Raw genomic sequence first — 17,824 nt, 5'->3', positions numbered from 1 at the left:
TGTCATATAGCTTTATTATGTTAGCAATTTCACATCATGTTATATCAGGATCTTCCTGTATTAATATTGCTTTTCTCCAAAAGATAACATTATGGCTTGTTTCCATCAAACTTAACTCTGTGTTTCCTGTAAATATAGCTTCTGGGGTGATTGCAGTCTTGCACAAACATGGCAGTCTCCACATGCAGGAAGCCCTGGCCTCTGTTCCCCACAAATTGAATCCCACTTATAGGATCATAGATGCTCCTAAATTGGAAGAAAAATAAAAAGAGAGCTAAAGGAGCATTTGCCAATGTTTGTATGCAATGAAAGGGAATTATTGTGCCCTAAGCAACTACAAGGTACCAGGTGCAAGTACTTTACCTACATTTCCTTATTTAATACTGAGTATACTTCAAAGAGTACATTACACATACTCATTTGACAAATAAATGCATAAACTACTATCAAGAAAAGTGGAAAGAGTTGCCTAATGCCACACAGCTAGTAGGTAACAGAGCTAGTGGTCTGGGAGACTGCAAGGCCTGTACTTTGTACGTAACACTCTATAACTTAAATCCAATTAACTTTAGCCAAGTCTAATTTCTTAATATAAACTCCAGAGTGCAAGCTCATTCCCATATGCTTCAGGCTTAAAGAATTAGCACCCCACCATGATGACCAATAGGCCAATGCTGCAGAGAGTGACGTTCCAATATTGCTTGGCATAGGGAAGCAATGAGGTGTTGGAGTAAATATGTGCTTTGCTCTTCCGCTCCAAAACTACTCCACTCCGACAAAAGAATTGAGTATAGAAGTGTAATTCGCTCAACATGCAATTCTGTCTGCATTCCCCATTTTTCTGTAGGCTTCTAAGAGAGCTCTGTGGGAGCAAAATGCACACTGGGAAAAGTCAAAACCAGCACCTGAAAGCCCTCACCACATGGAATCCTGGTGCCAGGGAATACCTCTGATAACTCAGTCAACTGATGCCTTTTATTGGGTGTGATTATAATTTTTCACCCTAATTATTAATTTCATGTGTCAAGCAGAAACAACAAAGTAAAGGGGGAGTTAAACAAAGGCAAAAGTGATTAAGTAAATTATGTTGATTCTCTGAAATAAATTTACAGTATTTTCCAGGTTCATAAAGAAGGAGAAAGGGAAAAGAAAGGGATAGCAAATGTTATGTCTATCTTAGACTCCATCCCATCTTAGACTAGAAGGCACATATTTCTACAAGCTTCTGGAAGGTTTAACTGGAGCTCATAGACATACAACTGCTATTATCATCAGTAATTAAACCATTACAATGGTGGGCAGTGTGATTTTTCATGGGACTTTTAATTTGCATATTCAATGTGATTCCCAGGCTCCTGAAAGTATTTAACATTGAATTATGGGGTAGTTGTGAAAGTCTCAACAGGCTGGTTGAAGCTCTTCACTGTGTGCCCGAAAAGACGCCTTGACATAATTTTGGTTTTAGGGCTCCTACCCCTCTTTCTAGAAAGGCAGATGCACATATGCTTTGATTGTGCATAGACACAGGGGAGAAAGTTCCTACATGCAGAGTCAGAGCCATATAAAGGGTGTTTGAAAAGAAGTTTTCCTAAGGAAAGGAGAAAGGGGAAAGAAAACCTGAACGGTTCCTCATCTGCTATGCATCAAGCTGTGTGGGCTTTGGCATTCACCAGACCCAAACTCAAATGCTAGCTACAGCTGTTCCCAATATCCTTGGTCCAGATATTTAAAGTTTGTGTTAGTTTTACTGTATTAAAATATATTCATATTTTAAGTTTATTTTGCAACATGTCTTGGAAAACAAAATATATAAGAAACATTTGAAAAAGACCAATAAATATATATTCTATTCATTTCTTTATGGATGTAATTTATTTCTCAATGAAATACCAGGATAATTTTAACACCATTTATGAAAGAAGAAACCAGGTTTCCTCGGGACATTTAACTAAGTTTCCCAAGCCTGGATAATCAAATCTCTTTTTATAGTTTAGACAGGGACATTCCTAGGGTGGGTAAGAGCTTCGGGCTAGTAATTTTTGTGCAATCCCTGTCTGGGTAAACATGTTGAGTCACCGAATTCCTGTGCCCACATAATTCCTGCAGCCCCACCTCTTGAAATTCCACTTGATGGTAGTTGTTAGTAGTGGCAAAAGCAGTAGAGAGACCTTCCTTGTTGTCTTCATCAGGTCCCCATGAAGATGAAACATGAGAAGAATAACCAGGAGGGTTCCAGAGACAGTAAAATCTATACAATGTAAGATATTCTGTCACTGTAATTTGTCACATCTCCTCTAAATAGCTGGATAAGGTCTTTTCTTTCTTCAGCGCGTTGCTTGCCAACTTTCAGTTGGTACAGGCCTCCACAGAACAGAGACAGAGGGTGAGGAGTCTCAGACACTATTTCCCAAAGTGTGATCTGGAGGACACTAGGCTTGTCAAATGTTCTATTAATATTAAGTTAAACAAAAATATAAAGGGTTGGTGGCAAAATATTTACTTCATCAATATGTATAGTTGCACATTTAAAACCACAAATATATTTATATATATTTGAAATATATATAGCTTTTCAAATATATTTGTATTTTAAGTTCATTTTGCAACATCTTGAAAAATATATATGAAGCATTAGAAAATGAACTGAAGACCTTTTCAAATAAAGAAACCATTATATGATTGAGCCATAGATTCTCTTATTTATGGAATAACTATTATGTGTCAGAGGAACACTGTTACTTAAATGGTTAGGCCTGGGCTTGTGCCCCATTAACACCACACTGGTGTTGAACAAATACTCAAAATGCAAACCTGTTGTTTACCTAGTTTTAATATGATATGTTTTTAATTTTAATATAACACTAATATGGCTGGGTTTATGTCTACCATTTTATTTATTTATTTCCATTTAGTTTTTCTTTTTTTCTATCTTCTGTCTTTTATTGTATTAATCAAATATTGTTTTAGGATTTTATTTTAATTAATTTATTGACTTATTACCTATTTATTTTTAGTGGTTGTTCTAGGGATTAAAGTATACATCCTTAACCTTATACAGTCTACTTAGAGCTAAAATTATACCACATTATTTAAGAACCTCGTAATTCTACTTACCACCTCCACTTTCCCTGTGCTAGAGTTGTCATATGTATTGAATCTATGTATATTGTAAACTTCACAACCCAATTTACATCATTTTTTAAACAGTCATATATATTTTAGAGGAAATATAGTCTTTTATATTTACCCACATTTTACCATTTCCAGTGTTTTTTATTCATTCTTGGATTTTCCATGTGTTGTAATTTTACTTCTGTCTTAATAAACTCCCTCCGACATTTTCTGTGGTATAGGTCTGCTGGAGGCAAATCCTGTCCGTTTCCATTTATCTAATACATCTTTATTCTCAGCCTGCTTTTGAAGAGGCCATAGTTGTCGTTGTTTGCTAGATACTGCTTTTTGGTCTCCCTTAACCTCCAGCATTGTGCTTCAAACACTATGGTTCATATATTGTACAGACTCTGAGTTCTGTTATGTGCCTTTGAATATATTTACTTGAAGTTCATTTATTTCTTTGACAATTAACGTGACTGAACTTAAACTCCAAACTTTGGCCTTCCTCTAATATGCATCAACTGAAATCTCTGTTTGCTTCTTTTACTAATTGGGGTGTTTGCTTGGATCTACCTTGTACCTGCATAGTTCAAAGGTTAAACAGAGATTTGGGCACATTTTATATATAGAACCTAGCCTTCCTGTTCACTGACTTTCTCCTTTCTTGGATTTTCTCCTTCACTTTTACACTATTGTTATCACAATAACCCTTCTCTTCTGGTTCTTCAAGTAACTAAAATGATATGTGTTCCAACTGAGTTTTACCTACTCGGTGTGATGCCCACTGGGGCCTGTTCTTAGACAAAAACCATCAAAGATGGCTCAAGAATAAATACCTCCCTCCCCATTTCTGACTCCCGTTAGTTGTTGTCACGTGCCTTCAGGTCTTTCTTTTCCAGAGTTTATTTTCCAGAGTTCCAGAGTTGTTATCTAATAACATTGGTCTAATGGTTATCATCAGTCAGAACTGCTCCTGCCAGTATTTTAATATGTATACTTATTCCTGCTTATATATTATTGTGACTCCCATCTAGGGCACACTTTACAGTGGAATGAACATTTGAAAGCACAAAGGAAAGAACAAGAAGAGTCTGAATGGAGGAGAAGGGGATGTTTTTAATCTTGGTGAGGTGGAAGAGTATGTGCATGTGTATGGCCATAGGCCAATGCAATGAAGTGGGCAGAAATCTGAACTAGGAATCCATGGGAAGCAAGGACAACATGATTACAGCCAAGACATCTGGAACAGCAGAGGTTCCTTTGGTACAGAGTGGCCGAAATGTGATGTAGAGAGGTTTGGAAGACAAGTTTTATTACACAAATGGTGTTTCAGATTGTGCAGATATTTTAACCTCATCTTAAGGAGTTATACTTATATTCATAAACTCATTGATGGGTTTAAAGCTGAGAAATAGCACAATCTCACGAGCATTCTAGTGAGTTCGCTTTGACAGCTATGCAGAATGAGAGAGGAAAAAGGAGAGTAAGACCAAAGACAAAGAGGCTATCTAGGAGGTTTCTGCTATATTCAAACAAAAGGCAAACTGATAAAGTTCTAGCATAGAAAAGGTAGAGATAGTAATCCTAACTGAAAGAATCAGGAAGTAATTCATGATAAAGATAACATTCAAGTTACAATTGAATTTTGTGGTGTTATGGACTAAATAGTGTCTCCAAAATTAATAAATTGAATTCTTAACCCCCAATGTGATTGGACTTGAATATAGTGACTTTAAGTAGGTAAATAAGGTTAAATGAGATCATAAGGGTCGGGCTCTAATTCAGTAGGATTGATGTCCTTAAAAAACAGAGGAAGAGATACCAGGGACATGTTGCATATGGAGAAAAAGTTCATTTGAGTACACAGTGAGAAGGCAGGTGTATACAAGTCGAGAGACTGGCCTCAGAAGAAACCAACCAGATTGGTGCCATGATCTTGGGCTTGTAGCCTCCAGAACTGAGAAAATTAATTTCTTTGGTTTAAGATACCTAGTAACTGGTATTTTGTTGTGGCAACCCCAACAAAGTAAAACATGAGGGTAGTTCTTAATGTTTAGCCATTCATCCAGTTTTAAACACTTCCATGCCTTCGATAATTCTTAATTGAAATCAATTATTTACCAGCAAACGTGCTACATGCTGAGCACATAAATGAAAAAGACATAGTAAATAACATATAAATAATCTCCACTTCCTTCCTTGTCATTTTTCCAGCTCTCCTTTCTCGTTTCATTCCTCTTCTTCCTCCTCACACTATCAGTGATAATAGCACTAGTATTTATGCTGTCCCTGCAGTGATGGTAATCATTAGCACTGGTCAGGAGGACCAAGTGGAGGAAACCTGGTTTAATTACCTCCAACCTGCAGTGCCCAGTAGCTGCCTCAATCTGTACATTTCTGATAGCTGTTTTGGAAAATGATCAAAGTTATCTGTTGAAATAACAACTCACATGAAGACAGTACAATGCCAAAGCAATATTATTATGCTTCTTTTCAGAAAAATGTATGTGTTGAGGATGTTTATGAGCATTTGTAATCACCAGCCATTTCTGTTGTGGTCACTGCAGGCAGTCTTAACTTGAAAGCCATAGAAAATACAACGAGCCACAGATAACATTTCTTTATTCCAACCCCTGGCTGTCTTATCAGCTAGGATATTTTCAGAGCCTATGTATCCCTATCAGTGCTATTTAAATACATTGGAAATTTTTGGTGTCCATGATTTTTCTTTTCAGTGACTTATCCTCGGTGAATGTAGCTAAGGGATCAGATTCACTCATGAGGCAATTCTGTTGTAAACAACCTGTTTCAGGGGGCAGCCTATTGCAGTGTTCAGAGAATGGATTTTCTAATTTGGTAGATGTGGGTTAATACTTATTGGTCTTACATGTTCGGTAGTAAGTTCACTCTTTTGAGCATTGATTTTTCTCATCTATACTATGAGGATTAATGACATACTGTTTATAAAGCATGATACCTAGTACATGGTAGGTGACTCAAAATTATTATAACCCTTCTTCCTGCTTATCTATAAGCAATGCCACTAGGTTCTTAGCATGTCCTGTGGGTAAGTCTGCTTGAATTATGACAAGATTAGCTAAAGGGAATTTTCTCACCAGTCTGATCACTAAAAGACCCAGGGGGCTGAGGTTGGCTCCATTCAGCAGATATGTGTTGCGTTCTTTATAAAGACACCAACCCCTTGAAGGCACCTCAAACCTCATTCTCTCCCAGAGAATTTGATATTCATGCTGCTACATCAAAAGGTTGGGGCAGCTATTATGTATTAAAATGTGTCATTTTAAATTGCTTTTTTTTGCTAGCACTAGCAATATAGATATTGAAATTTCTTCAGAAAGTGCTTATCTCATCAAGAGTAAAATTATAGTATATGAAATACTAATTACAGTATTATGAAGAAGGTTGAACTTTTCTGTGACATTCTGTCTATTAGGAGAATACTAATTTTCTCTCTTTCTTAAGACAGATAGAGCCACCCATTATAAGAAATGTGATCCTGCATCACTTTCTCTATCCCCCAGTGCCATTTTCACAGAACAGCAGGATAAGCGTTCTAACACTTAGTCTCAGTCTAAGTCATCTGCACCGTTCTATCTGCGCTCAAGGGAGTACCAGAAATTGAAATCAAATACGCCCCAAACTGAGTTTGAATGCAGTGAGAAATATATTAGATAGGGAGTTCTAACCAGTCTCATACATAGACTATTTATATAAATGTATTCATGTACATACACTTAAAATTAAATGAATTAATATTTACAAAACACTGTAACTTTCCCTGTCACATAGTAAATGTACACAAAATATTAATTGCTGTTATTTTATTATCATCATGATTTCATATAATTAGTGAGCACCTAAGACATAGTTCCTTTATCCCCGTTTGCCAATATAAATGACTTGTCTGAGATCTGACAGCTAGCAAGTTGGGGAAATAAAGCTTGAGTTTCGATCCCATGAGCATATTTATTTAGTCATCCCTTTATTTACCCAATATTGAGTGCTTGCTATGTGCCAGCCACTGTTCTAGTGCTGGACACATACAGATATGTAGGACTTGGTGCTTCTTCCTGTGGAGTTCCCTCTCTAAAAGAAAAGATGGGCCAGCAACCAGCTGCTGCAGTGCTATCTGGTCAGAGCTGCAGCTGGCAGGCTGTAGTCCCAGCCACTGGGGAGGCTAAAGTGGGAAGACTGCTTGAGCACAGGAGGTGAAGGTTGCAGTGAGCCAAGATCAAACCACTGCACTCCAGCCTGGGCAACAGAACGAGACCCTGTCTCAAAAAAAAAAAAAAAAAAAAAGTGTAGGGGGCTGATTTATTGGTGCCTAAAGTAAAGTTTCCAACCTCATTCATATCATGATGCATAGATGATGATACCAGCTTGGGACACTTGAGTAAGGGGCCAGGCTTTACCTCCCCGGCATACTTAAAGGACTCAGGAGATCAGTATCTTGGCACATCAGTTGCTCATTTGGGCCATAGCCTCGTGGCTGCTGGACCCCAGTTGGAGAATATTGGGTTTAAGGATGATAGGAGGAAGAAACACAGTCCTAAGGGATGGCATAACCAGGTGGTTGAGAGCAGTTTCAAGTCTGGAAAACAGTATCAGCTCTACCTCTTACTGTTGTGTGAACTGAAACAGGTTATTAACCTCTCTGGTGCTCCGTTTCTTCATCTCTAAAAAGAAAGTGGTAATTTGTCTCACAAAGCTGTTGTAAGAAGAGAATGAGTTGAGGTGATTAAAGCTGGTGCATAGTAAGTGCTCAGTAAATGGCAGTTTTCTTCACCATTCTTCTCTCCCAGATATAAACATGGCCAGATATTTTCTTGGACCACTTTCAAGCTCTCACTTTATTTTGATTTATAGCAGTATTATTATTTTTGAGCATTCAATTGTCTTCTGATATTCTAAAAATTAAATCATCCAAAAAGAAGAAACTATTCTGGCACATACCCAGGATGAGCTGTAACAATTAGAAATTTCAGGTTTTTCAATTCAATAACCTTACCAACTTACTTCCTGTTGCACAGAGCTTCCAATTGTGGAAGATTTATTTAAACTCAAAAATGTTCAATGACCTATGCTATCATTGCTTCTGTGCACATAATCCACGGCTCGTGTAATGTGAACAGGCTGAAGGAGACTCTAGTTTAATGGCCAAGTTTTATGATGATATATTTTTTGCTTCTTGAATATGGAACATTTTTACTGTAATTTTTCTGAATTCGCTTTTATTATTATAAAATTGCTACATGAACATGATTTAAGAAGTTAAATACTACTGGGAGGATGAAAGGTGGGGGGGAAAATTATACCTTGCTTCACCTCTCCCCCAACTTTTAGACTTGCATATATTTGAACTATGCACCTGTTTGTGTGTTTCCACTGGTAATGACCAGTATATAAGCAAATTACTAATACTACCATTTCTTGATTTTTTTTTCCATTTTAGACACCTTTTTACTTCTCTTTTGGTAGATGAGGTTTTGACCCTCATCCATATACATTTTTCCTTTTCCATCTTCCAAATTGTCACAGTTTTTGGTTAAATCAAGTCAAAGATTTGATAAAAATACAATGAGTAGAAAAATAGATGCTGTTCACTTCTATTTCAAATTATATATTATATATTTTTTATTTTTATGTTACTTTAAGTTCTGAAGTACATGTGCTGAATGTGCAGGTTTGTTACAGAGGTATACATGTCCCATGGTGGTTTGCTGACCCTATCAACCCGTCATCTAGGTTTAAAGCTAGGTTTGTCCTAATGCTCTCCCCCACCCTTTCCCCCAACCCCTGGACAGACCCCGGTGTGTGATGTTCCCATCCCTGTGTGCATGTGTTCTCATTGTTCATCTCCCACTTATGAATGAGAACGTGCAGTGTTTGGTTTTCTGTTCCTGTGTCAGTTTGCTGAGGATGATGCTTTCCAGCTTCATCCATGTCCCTGCAAAGGATAAGAACTCATTTTTTTGTTTGTTTGTTTTTTTGAGACGGAGTCTCACTCTTTCACCCAGGCTGGAGTGCAGTGGCACGATCTCAGCTCACTGCAAACGCCACCGGGATTCAAGTGATTCTCCTGCCTCAGCCTCCCGAGTAGCTGGGATTACAGGCACCAAACACCAAGCCTGGCTAATTTTTGTATTTTTAGTAGAGACAAGGTTTCACCATGTTGGCCAGGCTGGTCTTGAACTCCTGACTTCAGGTGATCTACCCACCTTGGCCTCCCAAAATGCTGGGATTACAGAACTCATTCTTTTTTATGGCTGTATAGTATTCCATGGTGTATTTGTGCCACATTTTCTTTATCCAGTCTATCACTGATGGCCATTTGGGTTGGTTCCAAGTCTTTGCTATCATAAATAGTGCCGTAATAAACATACATGTGCATGTGTCTTTATAGTAGAATAATTTATAATCCTTTGAGTATAAATTATTTTTATTTATGGGTTTTCTATACATTTATCACCAATTCTTCAGAAGTACTTCAACAATTTTTTTACATTACCATGTTTTTTTAAATATAAATAACCTATGATTTTTCTTTTCCTATATGGTTGCCCTTCTTTAGAGCTCTCTGTTTTCCTGATTCAGTATAACTGATCATATTCCCATCATCTTAAATCTTCTTATTACCCCACTTCTGGGGGAGATACCTTATTTCCTGAATCATACACATGCTTCTTTGTTTAGTTCTGTATTTTTCTGAAGTACATCCTCTAATTGCTAGAGGATGCTTGTAGTTATTAAATAGCTTGATTTATTTTAATTCTATTCTTACGTCTGACTGAAAGTTTTTCCGATACTAGATATCCAGGTTAAAAATAATGTTTCTTCAGAAGTTTGAAAATATTTCTCTATTAATTTTTAGAGTTTATTATTGCTGTTGAAAATCCAATTCCATTCTCATTCCTGGTCCTCAGTAGGTGCTATGGTTTGAATATATCACCTTCAAAATTCAGGTATTGAAAATGTGATAGTATTAAGAATTGGGGCCTATAAGAAATAATTAGGCCACCAGAGGTCCTCTTTCATGAAAGAGATCAGATGCTTTAATGAAAGAGTCTGATGGAGATAGTTCAGCCAGTTTTGTCCTTCTGCCTTCTGCCATGTGAAGACACAATGTCCCTCTCTGCCAGAAGATGCAGTGTTCAAGGCACCATTTTGAAAGCAGAGACTAGGCCCTCACTGGATGAGGAATCTGCTGGTGTCTTGGTCTTGAACTTCCCAGCCTCAAGAACTGTGAGAAATAAATGTCTGTGCTTCATAAATTACCCAGTTTTGAGTGTTTTGTTATAGCAGCACAAAATGAAAGAAGACAGTAGATGGAAGCCTTTAAGGCTCTTCTTTTTATTCCCAATGACCTTCACATGAATATTTCTCCACCTATTGAGATGGGCCCTCTGGGCCCACAGTCTGGAGACTTCGATGTTTTACTTTTTTGACAATGTATTCTATTACTTCTTTTCTAATGTATTTGTCTCCATTGACAGAGAGAAAAATAAAGAAGTAAGGACATTTATTGTATTCACATTACAGCAATAGGAACAGTACCCTAGATCCCAAGATCAGGGAGTCTTGGCAGGGTGTTCTTGCCTTCTACTTATATAGTGAGGAATAGACAAGCTATAGATGAGATGATTTATAGCTGGTGTTGTTTTTGCAATCAGCAGAAGACACAGTCAGTCAGTCAAACTATAAATATTTATCTCTGTGTCTAGTTAGTTGCAAAAAAACAAACTTCTCTCTGTAATATGTATATTTGTTGGATGTTAGAGCTCCTCAGATTATCTCACTTTCTTGTTTCCTATGCTGTCTTTCCACATTTGCTTTTTAGTTCAAACTTTGGAAAAAAACAATTGGAATCTTATTTTAAAATATTTTTTCATATAAGCAATCATAATTTTAATTTACTGATTTTTAAAAATTTCTCCAGTTACACCTTTTAAAAATCATATCATGTACTTATTTCAAGAATTCAGCCTTATCTTTTCTCTCTCTAAATATATTATAGTTTTATTTGAAATTTTCAATTCTATTTTTTTAGATTTCCTTTCCCTTTCCTCTCTCTCTCTGTCTCCTGCTGTCTCTCCCTCCTCACCTTACTCCTCAAATTAAAGATATTCCTTCATTAAATGCTACTTCATATTTAAATACGAGTCAATAAAAAGCAAATTAGAGATTCCCTGTGTGGGAGGATGGCAAGTGGGGAAGAGTTGGCCTTAACTTCTCTGCTTCACTTTAGAGAAATGAGATGACAAACAGTTTTTTGTATTTTGTTTTGCTTTTTGCCTGTTTTTTACCGATTATCTGCCCCCAATCCAATTGGAAAACCTCCATATGTCATTATCTGTGTGTCATATCCCCGAACTCTCTATTTTATCCAGAGAGGAATCTTCCAGTCTCTAGCTTTGACGATAACTATCTTATTCCTTGCATTTAGGAGCAGGGAGAGAAAGGAAGCTGGGAGCGCTATCATTACCATTCAAAATGCAGACATTCACTTCATCTCCCTGTATTTTTGGTCCCACATCTGACCTCCATCCTCCCCTGTGCCTGGTGCACTCAAGTCCAGAACTTGTAAGGTTCAGTTCCTTAGCATATAAACCTCTGTTCTCCTGGGATTGGAGGAACGGAAGGAGAAGAGAATAGGAATGAAATAATGTCTGACCACAGGAATACAGAAGAGAGAGGGGATATGAAGAAAAACTTCTCTACACACAGTAGTTTCATTTCCATCCCTCCTTCATTGACACCTTCCCAGGTGCTGTAAGCTGCAAGTCTTTCCTGGGCTCCTAGGGAGGATCCTCTGGTTTATCCTTGAAATATCCTTCTCCAGGTTTAGAGGGTATAATGACCCCTGCTCTGCTATGCCAGTTATTACTCCTTCATCCACTTTCAAATTTGTAAAAGTTCATAGAAATCCCTTGTCTGCTCTTGTCTCCTCATTTTTCTCTTTGTAATGTTGCTTTTTTAGCTACTAAAAATTTCCTTTAATTTTATTTTAATAGAGTTTGGGGAGAGAGAAAAAATAAATGAGTATAGTCATTCCCATTCTGTTATAACCAAATTCAAATATGACATTTATTATCTACTTATTTTTGCTCTTTCATTTTTAAAGACACATTTAGTAGTCATTGAGTGACTACCATAATAAAATTATAAGAACAACATTAATAACTTTCGTTCTTAAAGTAATATAGTGTTTTAGAGTTTTAAAAGCTCTTTGGCATTTAATCCTCCATGTGGAGTGGATGTTTTTATCCTTATATTACATGAGATAATTGAGGTTAATAGAGTTTAAATAATATGTGTATGGCTGCATAATTAGTTGATAAAGGGCGTAAAACTGGAACTCAAAATTCCTGATCTTACTCTGGTACTATTTTTAAGACATTATAAAAGCATTTTGATAAATACTTGCATGAAATGTAAGCATAAAAACGTACAAACACGAAGACCAAAATTTTGCCCTCAAAAAGCTCTTAATGTAAGAAGAAAAGTATAGTATCCCCCTTATCTTATCTATAATTTCACTTACAGTGGTTTCAGTTACCCATGGTCAGCCATGGTCCAAAAATAGCTGAGTACAGTACAGTAAGATACTTTGATAGAGTGTGAGAGACCACATTCACATAACTTTTATTACAGTATATTGTTGTATTTGTTCTACCTTATTGTTAGCTATTTTTGTTAATTTCTTACTGTTCCTAATTTATAAATTAAACTTTATCATAGGTGTGTATATATGGGGAAAATGTATAAATAGGATTTAGTACTATTGATGGTTTCATGCATTTCCTGGGGTTCTTAGAACATATCCCCTGGGGGAATAAGCAGGGACTACTATATATGATATTTTAACTTTAATATAAAAATAATAAAATAAACCCTTCAACATTAATAGGCTGTGCCTCTAAGATGCTTAGAGATTGAAACAGAAGGAAGATTAGTCTAATTAGAAAGATCCAATTTTAAAAAGTGAGCTTTGACCATAAAGAATGGGTACAATTTTGATAAGCAGATAGAAGAAAGGGCTTTCCAGGATGGGAGGAGAAAATATACAAGTAACTGGTTGGGGCAATCCCCAGCATATTACCTGAACTAGTGAGCTGGTTGCCTGTTGCAGGATGAGTGGACAAATGGGATTAGAAAGGGAATTTAAAGAAATATCATGGAAATCGTGGATGTCTTGCTAACGAATTTAGAACTATTTGATTTCATAAAAAGGAAGTAAATGGAGTGACATAAAAATATCATTGCTTTTTCTGTTTTTCTAGCAATTATTTTTTCCTAAATTTCACACTTTCTAAATGCAAATTTGATTTTAATGAGAAAGAACTAGCAGTCTTGTCTCTGAAGCTGGTTTCTTGCACTTAGAGTTGTGAGAAATGTGAATAGACTGAGACGTTAGGGGTGGAAGAGGCTCTAACTACTACTAAGTCCATCACCTTCGCTCACATGCACAGATTTCACTGATAAGGAAACTGAGGCTCAGGAAGTGTATAAGCTATAGTTGCTTTCATATTTATCACAATATGTAATTCTCATTTCTGCCCACATAACAGCAATAATAACCTATTTTATAATACATTATAGTCTTTACTTTCTAACGATTAGGATTAGTTTCTGAAAAACGTCATGGAAGAATGATTTGTATTTCCAGAATTAAGACATTATGGAAAATAAAGACTTAGTAGCAAGGAGATCAGGGGTAAAACCTAGGAAAGGTTTAATTTTTATGTTTACTAACATATAACAGTAAAAACAGAACACTCAATATAGATAGCACTAATGATATTTTATGCATGCTAAATTAGATTGGCCTCTGTGCCATTAATTTTTATTTACTACCTTTTGGAAGTTTCAGGGTTTCAGCTCCCTTGCAGCCTCTAGGATAGCCTTGTACATTTGTTTCATGGGCATGATGAAGGGCAAGAGGCTTTTGGTTTTGTGTCTTTCCTTCACATGAATGGTAATATCTTTCTGTTTTTATGATTACAGTATTTCAAAATTTCAAAAACACATAGGAACTATGACTATTTGAGATGGAAAAAGTTCTGGGTGACTAGTAAGTAGCTGGGCATACTTCAGACACCAAGGTTGTATTCTGAGCTTGGCTACTGAGAAGTTCAGGTCAAAGTTTTCATACTTAGCCTTAGGGCTCTCTCTCCCAGCACACAGAGGTCTCTACCCTTTTTTTTTTTTTAATCTTGCCCCAGGCTTTATTACAAAAAACAAACAAACAAAAACACTTCAGTTCCACCTGTGTGTTGACTCTTGATATTCCCGATCCTTATTTTATTCTCCTCTAATTACCCTTGAGAGTAGATTCACTAAATTTCCAAGTACTCAACTCAAACTTTTATAGTTGTTGTAAAGGTATACAAAAGCAAATTCTTTACAGAAAATTTTCATGGAAGGAAAGTTGTCACTGGAACAGATATTCCAGTCATAACTCCCCATATCCCAGCAACTCAAATATTACTGAGGCACTGGAATAAGAGCCCCAATGCATGATTTGCTTGAAAAGCATCCACTCCATTCCTTTCAGCAGACTGAGATCAAGCTTAGAAGACAAAAGTCTTGGAAATTATTTCAATTTCCATAGGTGAGGAACTTGTCCAGTTTGAAGACACATGCTTGGTACAAAAAAGACACTTGGGGTCAGGGGAAAGGGTCCACACAACTAACCTCAGTAGGGTTGATCTTTAGCCTAGTTTGCTTAGGAACTAAACTGTACCACTGACCCAGAAAAACAAACAAACAAACATAAACAAACAAAAAACATGTCTCTAGAGTCTCTGTAAAAATAGCACATTGTAAGCAGTCAGTTACTATGTGCTGCTCAGGAGATAATAGGACATCTTTTTTTTTTTTTTTTTTTTTTTTTTTTGAGATGGAGTTTTCGCTCTTGCCACCCAGGCTGGAGTGCAGTGGCGCCATCTCAGCCCACTGCAACTTCCACCTCCCGGATTCAAGCAATTCTTCTGCCTCAGTCTCCCAAGTAGCTGGGATTACAGGAGCCCACCACCATGCCCAGCTAATATTTGAATTTTTGGTAGAAACAGGGTTTCACCACATTGATCATGCTGGTCTTGAACTCCAGGATACCTTTTGTGACCATGAAGAAAAAAGCAGCAGCCATAAATGGTGTTATGTGCTGAAGCATTTGCTGAGAAAGATAAACCCTGGGAATTTTGAGGGGAAGAAAGTTAACAGGTAATTTAGGTACGTGTAACTACTTATTTACACCCTCCCCGCAACACATCCGTTTTTGAATCAGAAAAAAATAATTTGAACATGATCATCAATGTTAAGAATTTTAGAAGCTGTTTCAAATCTGTGATCTCAATGAACCAAATCACAGGTTTTCTTAGTAAGACAGAGCCAGTAGTACAATTCCCTTTAGGTAGAAGGAGAAAATGGAGCTCAAAAAAGGATTGGAACATATTCAGGTGCATATACACAATGTGAACACACATACGTGTGTGCGTATGAGTACACTTGCACACAGTAAGTCCATTATTCTGCCATCTCAACAGCAAATATGGCCGTGGCATAAGACACGGGCCACTGTCCAGAGCAAGCCACAGGCTGGTGTTCAGTTTCCTGAGATGCCTTTGCATAATGTGAAATGGAGGGTTTAAACAAGGCACAAGCCAGGATTTTGAGAAATAAGCAAGAAGTCTTTTCCTTTACCACAGTTTACATTTTTAAAATTTTACTTGTACTTTTATTGAGTTATAATTTGCCTAGAGTGAAAGGCACAGAACTTAAAAACATAGTCCCATCATTTTTGACAAATCAATTTATACGTATAACCTCCAGCCCTATCAAGACACAGGACATTTCTATCAAGTCAGAAAGTCTCCTTGTGACCCTTCACAGTCAACACTGCCACCTCCAATGGCTTTCCTTTTAGTGACTGGGTACTTCTAAACAGCCAAGATAACATTTTTTTATTATTGTTCATAGCAGGTAGACAACTCCAGGAAATTCATCATCAGTTTCTAAAAGTAATCTGTAAACCACACCCAAATATTTTTCTCTTAGGTAAGTTACCAGAATCTATTTATTTTTAAAATAGTACTCCTTCCCATAATCATTTTCCTACTCTGCTAAGTATAATGCCTTAATTGAAAATATGTAGTATGGTTTCATAGGACAGACACTCATTGTACATGCTTATTAAATAAACATGCTATTTAACTATCTTATCCACCCTTAACACTGACTCTTACTTTGTAAATATATAGTGAATTATATGTTGTATTTGTCTGCCACTGATGGCTTTGTTAAATTTTTTAAAATTATTATTAATTTGATTTGGGGTTAACTCTTTATTGCTCAGATCCTACTTTCTCAATGATGTTTTTAGAAAACTTCTAGCAGAAAGGGTGGATAAATGTATTCTTTGGTCAATAAATGACTACCACTTTGAGATAGGTTTTCTTCATAGGAAAATCTCCTTAAGAAATAGAATCAGTGAATGCATTCTTACTGAAAATTATTAAATTGTTTCTTAAGCATGACTCTTGAGCATTAGTTCAAATGAAAACAGATTTTGAAAGATATTTGATCAGAGGATCAACCAAATTCTGAAATATTCAATTTCATTTTATTTCTTTATCTTTAATTTCATTACAAATGTCTTATAAATGTGTGATTAAAAAATGAAAAATTATGTCAGTAAGTAAAAATCCATCACCTCAGCTAGAAGTGAAGAGTATGTATCACCAGCCAGAGGCTGTGATCACCACCTCCAAAGACAATGAGCCTCAGTGAACTATAAGCCATTTCAGCAATTATAGCTGTTTCACTCACTGTTGTGCTCTGAGAACCTAGTTCAGTGCTTGGCACATACAAGCACTCAATATATGTTGAAGAAATAACAAAATAAGTGGGGACAAAAACTGGTCCTCATCTGTCCTTAGTCCATTCAAGTTGCTATAACAAAAATACCATAGACTGGGTAGCTTAAACAACAAGCATGTAGCAAACATTTATTTATCACAGTTCTAGAGGCTGAGAGGTCTAAGATCAAGGCACTAGAGATTCAGTTTCTGGTGAGGACCAACTTCCCGGTTCATTGATGGCAATCTTTTCTCTGTGTCCTCATGTGTCAGAAGAAATAAGGAAACTCTTTGGGGTCTCCTTTGTAAGGGAACCAATCCCATTTATATAGTCTCCACTCTCATGACCTAATCACCACCCAGAGGTCTCAGCTTCCTATACTGTCACATTGGGGGTTAGGATTTTAACATGTGAGTTTTGGGGGCATATAACATCAGTCCATAACATCATACAACATTATACCTCTGTTATCCAGCATGCCTGCCACATAAAAGCTACTCAATATCTTATTGAATAGAATTATCCACACTTAAATGGTAAGGGGCTGAGAAGGCATGGTAAATGTATCTGAAGCCACATCTCAGAAAGATGTTTTGAAATCATTATGTTCAAGGCAGTGACTTGGTACTTTGCAGGTCAGTGAACACAGTCAGCATGTACTATGACATATGTTGGATTTGGAAGCTTACTCTGTCACCTACTAACCACGTGACCGGGGACAAGTCTTTTAGCCTCATATAATGTAAATCTGTGAAATGGGATTAAAATAACTCACCGAGATATGAAGATTAAATGGGAACTTTCATGGGAAAGTTTCTGCACAATGCTTGGC

The 17,824-nt window shown here is 36.7% G+C and overlaps 1 protein-coding gene across 18 annotated transcripts in view; it reads left to right on the top strand.

Annotated features, from left to right (window-relative positions):
• The window catches only part of LOC105468948 (teneurin transmembrane protein 4), a 3,228,145-nt gene that overhangs the window by 1,854,500 nt on the left and 1,355,821 nt on the right, over positions 1–17,824 (top strand). The window lies entirely within an intron of this gene.

Source organism: Macaca nemestrina, chromosome 12 (assembly GCF_043159975.1).
Source record: "Macaca nemestrina isolate mMacNem1 chromosome 12, mMacNem.hap1, whole genome shotgun sequence".
Taxonomy (NCBI): domain Eukaryota; kingdom Metazoa; phylum Chordata; class Mammalia; order Primates; family Cercopithecidae; genus Macaca; species Macaca nemestrina.
This window is presented reverse-complemented; position numbering and strand designations above follow the sequence as displayed.